At 51.0% G+C, this 7,500-nt stretch overlaps 1 protein-coding gene across 1 annotated transcript in view; it reads right to left on the reverse strand.

Annotated features, from left to right (window-relative positions):
- LOC134009523 (astrocytic phosphoprotein PEA-15) overlaps positions 1 to 7,500 on the reverse strand; it is a 24,446-nt gene that overhangs the window by 15,855 nt on the left and 1,091 nt on the right. The window lies entirely within an intron of this gene.

Genomic DNA, 7,500 nt, shown 5'->3' on the forward strand with positions numbered 1-7,500 from the left:
TCCATCTCTCTCCTCTCCTCCTCTTCCCTCTCTCTCCTCTCCTCCTCTTCCCTCTCTCTTCTCTCCTCCTCCTCTTCCCTCCTCTTCCATCTCTCTCCTCTCCTCCTCTTCCCTCTCTCTTCTCTCCTCCTCCTCTTCCCTCCTCTTCCATCTCTCTCCTCTCCTCCTCTTCCCTCTCTCTTCTCTCCTCCTCTTCTTTCCTCCTCTTCACCGTGGGAGTCTGCAGTGGGAGGACTGTGGTTTTCTCATTAAAACCAGAGCAGAACCACATTATTGTATTTCAATAACGAATTGTCCGTTCCTTCAGCTACGATCTTTAAAACAAAAACCACAAACACTCTGTGTCAGCCATGTCCTCCCACCCTCCCTCACCTCCTCTCCATCCTTCACCTCCCTCCCTTCCCCCTAACTCCCTCTCCTCTTTAACCCCCCCCCCCCGTACTCCTTCTCTCTCTCCTCCTCCCTCCCTCTTCCGTTTGCTGCAGGCTATTTTCGATCAGACGAGCCAGGCTTTTGTGACCAGACTCAGGACTTTGGTTGACTTTCAATAAGAAGTATACTTTTGGTAAGCTGTGTGTATGTGTGTGTGAGTGTGTGTGTGAGTGCATTTGCTATGCATGTCTGAGTGTCTGCATCATGTGTGTGTGTCTGTCAATGTGTGTGTGCTTGTGTGTTATGTGTGTGTCACGGCATCTGTCGAAGCGTGTCTGAGTATCTGCATCTGCATGTGTGTGTGTGGATGTGTGTGTGTGTGCTGCAGCTGTGACCCTGCCACACTAATGGGGGGAGGTTATGGCATCCTGTACCGTCTCCTCATGTCTATTCTCTGGGCTTCCATCTGGAGGCCAGCCAGCAACACAAAACAGAGCTGTACAGTATTACAGCCTTTATCCCTGTGGATAATGCCCACATCCGGACCAAGGCCATCTGTGTGTGTGCGTGTGTGTGCGTGTGTGTGTGAGTGTGTGAGTGTGTGTGTGTGTGTGTGTGTGTGTGAGTGTGTGTGTGTGTGTGTGAGTGAGTGAGTGTGTGTGAGTGCGTGCACTGGCCTATCTTCTACACTGTTGTCACTTTGCTTTTCCTCTCTAACGGGCTAGCAGCAGCTGCAAAATGAGCAGACAGACAGGCAGGTAGACAGACAGGCAGGTAGACAGACAGGCAGGTAGACAGGCAGGTAGACAGGCAGGTAGACAGACAGACAGACAGGCAGGTAGACAGACAGACAGACAGGTAGACAGACAGGCAGACAGGTAGACAGACAGGTAGACAGACAGGCAGGTAGACAGACAGGCAGGTAGACAGGCAGGTAGACAGACAGGCAGGCAGGCAGGTAAACAGACAGGCAGGTAGACAGACAGGCAGACAGGCAGGCAGGTAGACAGACAGGCAGGCAGGTTGACAGGCAGGTAGACAGACAGGCAGGCAGGTAGACAGACAGACAGACTGGCAGGTAGACAGACAGACAATGAGTGACTGTGAGTATAGGTCAACTCAACACTGTACAAACATGACATGTGCACCTACATACAGTTAATGAGATGCTTGCACATGTTTGTGTGTGTGTGTGTTTGTGTGTGTGTGTGTCTGTGTGTGCTGGGGGGGTTGTATGTGTGTATGTGTGCTGGGGGGGTTGTTATGTAAAGACATCCTGTGATTCTCCATCACTAATGGGTATGTAGGTGGAGAACCGGACCTCCGTTTCATCTCCCCTCGTAGCTTCACAAGCCCACGGCCTCGGAGAACCACAGTCCTCCAGGGAGACTCTGATCCCAGAACAAGGAGGTACTGTGGAACCCAAGCCCATACCCTACTCCACATCAGCACTGGAACACACACACACACACACACGCACACACAAACACACACACACACACAGTAGGGTACAACAGCTGATCTCAAGGGTTCTCCTCGTAGCTCCAAGCTAATCGGACATCAATGCTGCATCCAATAGTTTACACCTTCTCAGCCATGTAACAAGATAATGAGTAGCTATGGCAATATCTTCAACGGCGTTTGGTTAGAGCATAGCATTTAGCATCTCAACGAGGTGTGTAATGAATAAGTGGATGTATAAATGAGGGTAAAACACAGGCCCAAACAATCCATTAGCGGGCTTGCTCACTCCCTGACGTGAAACGCCGCCTGTGACTCAACATCTCTTTCCTCTCTCTCTCGTTTGCTCTCCCAGTCTCCTCTGTTCCTTTTATCACCCCCCTCCCCCCCCCTCTCTTGTTCTCCCCCTCGCTGTGTTTGCTCAGTTCGTCCTTCCTTCCTTCCTTCCCCCCCCCCTCCTCCTTGCTCTCCTTTCTCTCCCCTTCCACTTCCTCCTTCAGACTATTAGTCTGAGATGAGGGAGTCGGAGATAAGCTGCATAATTGAGAGAAAATGAAACTCGGCCTTTCGAGGGGGATGAGCCATCGGAACGACTTCGCTCCCTCAGCCCTTATTGAAAACATCGTTCACGCCGGAAGTTTCCGAGGCCTTTTTTTTCCCCTCGCCGACCGGCCAATTTTCTAAAGTGATTACGCCGCTCTGAAAGCTCTGCCTCGGCGGCGGTGGCGGTGGTCTTCTATGTTCTCCTCATCCTCGAACGAAACGATAATATTGTTGATGGCGTGTTCACGATGCGATGACACCACTGAAACCCATAATAAAGGGTCTCTCACGCTGACAGAGGATCTCAGGTTGTGATGCGTCATGAGGGAACCAGGAAGACGCACGCAGAATAAAGACCTTCCTGGTCGTGTGAGACCTGTTGCGGTCGTGCGACACTCGTCTGCTGCTGAGGATAAAAGGGGCTCCTCGTCACCTGTCTGCTCCTCTTTCTCTGCTCCTCTCTCTCTGCTCCTCTCTCTCTCTCTCTGCTCCTCTCTTCTGCTCCTCTCCCTATCTCTGCTCCTCTCTCCCCCTCTCTATTTCCCTCTCTCTCCCTGCCTCCATTTCTCTCTGGCTCCCTCTCTCCATTTCCCAGTTCCCTTGAGGGTTACGTAAAAGTTTGAGCCTGGACAGAGAGGGAGCGATGGAGAGAGAGAGAGAGAGAGAGAGAGAGAGAGAGAGAGAGAGAGAGAGAGAGAGAGAGAGGAAGAGAGGGGTGTTTGTTGTGGTGTGCTTTTATATAAGTGTGTTCAGGTGCAGTGGTGTTCTGAGAGGGTTTAGAAAGCGACAGAGAAAAAGAGAGAGGAAAGAGAGCGTGCAAGAGAGAGGGAGCGAGACCCAGAAAATGAAAGAGCGAGAGTGCAAGAGAGAGAGAGAGAGAGAGAAAGTTGAGAGCGCAGAGAAAACAGAGAGAGAGAAAGGAGAGAGAGAACAGTGGTACATGCTTGACACATCCGGTACATCTAGCGCTACGTAGCTAACGCTAACCCTCAGGAGAATGTCATAACTGTCACTGAACTGAGAGCGGGGCTGGATCGTGTGGTACATGTGATGCCTACGGGCTCAGTTAGCAGCTCCTTCGCTGCTTCGGTTTTCTGCGTGTGCTAAGGTGGAGGTGGCGGTGGAGGGTGTGCTATGATGGAGGTGGTGGTGGCGGTGTGTGTGGTCTTATGTGGGTGACATGGTTAATGGAGTGCAGAGTTAGTTTCTTTCAGACAGACAGACAGACAGACAGACAGACAGACAGACAGAGCAGGATGGTTGGATGGATGGATCAACATGAAGAGTGGGTGGATGGATGGATGGACAGATAGTGAAGAGGAGCGAAAAACAAGAAACTTGATGTCGGAGCCCAACAGAAGATGAGGAGGCTCAGGCACAGCAGTCATGCTGCCCCCTGCCTGTGTGCCATCACATTGAGTCATTTAGCAGATGCTCTTATCCAGAGCGACTTACAGTAAGTACAGGGATATTGCCCCGAGGCAAGTAGGGTGAAGTGCCTTGCACCAAGGCGGGGAATCGAACCAACAACCTTCTGATTAATAGCCCGACTCCCTAACCGCTCAGCCATCTGACCCCACAGATTCCACCACCGTGTGTGTCTGTGTGTGTCTGTGTGTCTGTGTGTGTGTGTGTGTCTGTGTGTGTGGCACGGCCCTGGTTATGGTGGCACCGCCTGGGCCAAGGTCTGTTTCTCTGTGTCATGGTAACCAGCGTCTCTGCGGTTGCTCGTGCCGCGCACTGTTCCCTTGGCGATGTCACAGTTAACAACGCCAGCTAGGCGCCAGCTAGAACGGCCAGGCACAGGAAAGAGGCTCACCGCTTGATGTTTCCTGTTGCACGGTAACCACCTACATTTACATTGTGTTTTGTGTGTGTAGGAGAGAGGGAGCGAGAGAGAGAGAGAGAGAGAGAGTGAGAGAGAGAGAGAAAAGGAGAGCGTGTGTGCATGTGTGCATGTGCATGTGTACGTGTGTGTGTGTGTGTGTGCGCGTGTGTGTGTGTGTGTGTGTGGAAAAGGGGGGGTGGGGAGATAAAGACAAAAGATGGAGAGAGACAGGAATGCAGATGACGAGGTAGAGGTGCCCCTTGTTGAAGGATGCCCCACTCTTGAAAGCTGTACCCCCACTACACACACACACACACACACACACACACACACACACACACACCTGCTCCTCCTGACACAGTAGTTCAATAGAATCAACTCTAATCTAATCAAGCCAGCAGGACGTTTCATTTGGAAACAGGAGAGTGGATTACACACACGGAAGGAGGAGGAACGACATGTGTGTGTGTGTGTGAGTGTGTGTATCTGTGCGTGTGTGCGTGAAAGAGTGTGTGTGTGTGTGTGTGCGTGCGTGAGAGAAAGTGTGTGTGTGTGTGTGTGTGTGAGAGAGAGAGTGTTGGCTTCACTCCACCACCCCAGACAAAGTGACATAGTGTCAGTCAGATCTAGATTACCCCCCCCTGCACACCCCCCCCCCCCCCCTGCACCCCCCCCCCCCCTGCACACCCCCCCCCCCCCCTGCACCCCCCCCCCCCCTGCACACCCCCCCCCCCCCTGCACACCCCCCCCCCCCTGCACACCCCCCCCCCCCCCTGCACACACACACTCCCCTCCCTGCAAACACACACACTCCCCTCCCTGCACACACACACTCCCCTCCCTTCATGCACACACACACACACACAAAAACGAACACACACACACTCGCCCCTCCCTGGTAGCCACTATCTTACGGAGGCACAGTTACGTCACTGCAACATCTTTAATTTTGCTCTGTTCCCTTGCTCTCCCCTCTCTTTCTCTCTCCTATTTTGCACCTCTCATCCTCCCTTGTCTGATCCGCTCCCATTATCTCCCCCCCTCTCTCCCTCTCTCTCTCTCTCTCTCTCTCTTTCTTCCTCTTCTCCATCAGTGTAATAAGTCAGGGATGTGAGCCCATACCCATCTGAGTTCAGTTCTGTGTTGCTACCATGTATAAACAACTAGCTGTGTTGCTACCGTGCTAGAGTTGGCTACTAGCTATGATACAACCATGTTGCTACCATGTACAGTTTGCGACAAGCTATGTTGGTACCATGAACAGTATACAAGTAGATATGTTGCTGCCATGTACATCATACGTGGTGCTGCCATGTAAAGAGGGCTTAACTCCAACCCCATGCTGGACCACAGCATGTGTTGTTGTACTGCTTAAACCGGTTTAAAACCCAATCTTAGACTCTCAACGCTGGCATGGCAACCAGTGGATACCTCAGTGAACAGAGCCTCGCTAACTGCCAAACAACAGGGGGTGTATACATAATATTCATGCACTTATTTAGCGGACGCTTTTATCCAAAGCAACATACCAAAGCGACATGGGGATGGGGGGGGGGGGTTAATCTGCAACCTATTGTTCTGCAGCCAAATGTTCTACCACTGAGCTGTACCCGAGCCGCATCTTACATTTAGTAGACGCTCTTATCCAGAGCGACTTACAGTAAGTACAGGGACATTCCCCCTGAGGCAAGTAGGGTGAAGTGCCTTGCCCACGGACACAACGTCATTTGACACGGGAGGGAATCGAACCAGCGACCTTCTGATTACTTGCCCGATTCTCTAACCGCTCAGCCAGCTGACCCCCGTCTTAACAGGCAGGACTGAGGGCCGTGCGAGCTGGGTGGAAGCTGCTCTCCGTGGAGAGACGCGCCGTGGATGGTGAGGCCACGTTAATCTGCGCCGCTGGAGTGAGATGAGCAGGCTTAACCTCCGCGAGCATCGCCACCGCACAGCGGAATAAGACCGCTCGACCTTGTAGGACGATGTCCGTCCAATCGCAATTAAGCAGGATTACGTGGTCTCCTTGCCTGTGATGGGGGGGGCGAGGCGAGGTCAGGTGAGGTGGGGGTTGTGTGCAACCCAGTTCCAGCTGGAGGTTGAGGGGTCAGATCCTACGCTTTCAATTCCTGTTTCTACGGTATTAGAACCATGAAAGAGAAGAGAATCCAGGAAAACTGAAGTACTGTGTCTAATTTGGACAAAAGTGAAACCGGGAGAAAAAAAAACTGTAATCACAAGGCACTCTCTATCTCTGGAGTTCTTCTAAAAGAAGGCTTGTTTTGGCGTTTTTCGGGTTTTATAGGGGGAACAACACGTGGTTTCCAAAAAGCAGGCGGTCCAACATCAGTCAGTGACTTGACTGCAAACACTCGACCACAAAACATTCCCCCCCGGACACAGACACAGGAAGTAGCCAAAGAGGAAGCCAGTTTCTGCTGTGCTGGGCTCACCGGGGAGAGAAAAACAGTGATCGATGTACTGTACCGAACAGGCCACAGTGGGAGAGGGGGGGAGAAGGAGAGAGACAGGAAGGAAGGTAGAGGAAAGAGGAGAGGAAAAGGACGATACAAAGGAAAGGGATAAAAACGAGAATAAGAGAGAGCAGAGAGGGGGAAAAAAGAGGAGAGGAAATGAGAGGAGAGTCGAGGGCGAGGGGAGGGAGGCCAACTAAACAGCTGAGTCAATGCCAGACATTTTTTAACCGCGGGTCCAAGCCACAGTCTGTCTGACTCACGGGGCAGTGATCATCTTAAGATCTTTTTCAACCTCTCTGTAAAGCATGGTCTGATTAGTTGGCATGAATTATGGAAAATAATCTCCAAGCAAACGCAGAGATAGTTCTGTCACAGTGTCTGTATTAATCCTTGGTTTGGCAAATCACTGAGAGATAAGGTGAGATATATATATCTTCATGTCTACTATATGTATATACAATTCAAAAAGACAGTATGGTAAAGGCCAAATCATTTAATATCCTATAAAAAATAAAGTGACAGAAGGTGGACTCCGGCTTAAGGCCTAGTAAACCTAAAATTGGACGATTATTGATTTGACTACTATATTCCACAATTGTCTCTGCGAAACATTACCAGTAGACAGGTTGCGAAGCAGCACGATAACCACGGTCCTAAAGTGGATATTAATATTAATATAAACATTAATATCTCATAGCAGTCTAAACTTTCGTCTTCGAAAAGCGGTGTATGTGTGTGCGTTTTTAACGCGTCTCATTCACAATTTCCTTGCTTCTCCCTCGTGCAGCAAATTGAAGGAGCGGAGAAGGCTCGGGGTCTCGA

The sequence above is a fragment of the Osmerus eperlanus genome, chromosome 23 (assembly GCF_963692335.1).
Source record: "Osmerus eperlanus chromosome 23, fOsmEpe2.1, whole genome shotgun sequence".
NCBI classification, from domain to species: Eukaryota; Metazoa; Chordata; class Actinopteri; order Osmeriformes; family Osmeridae; genus Osmerus; species Osmerus eperlanus.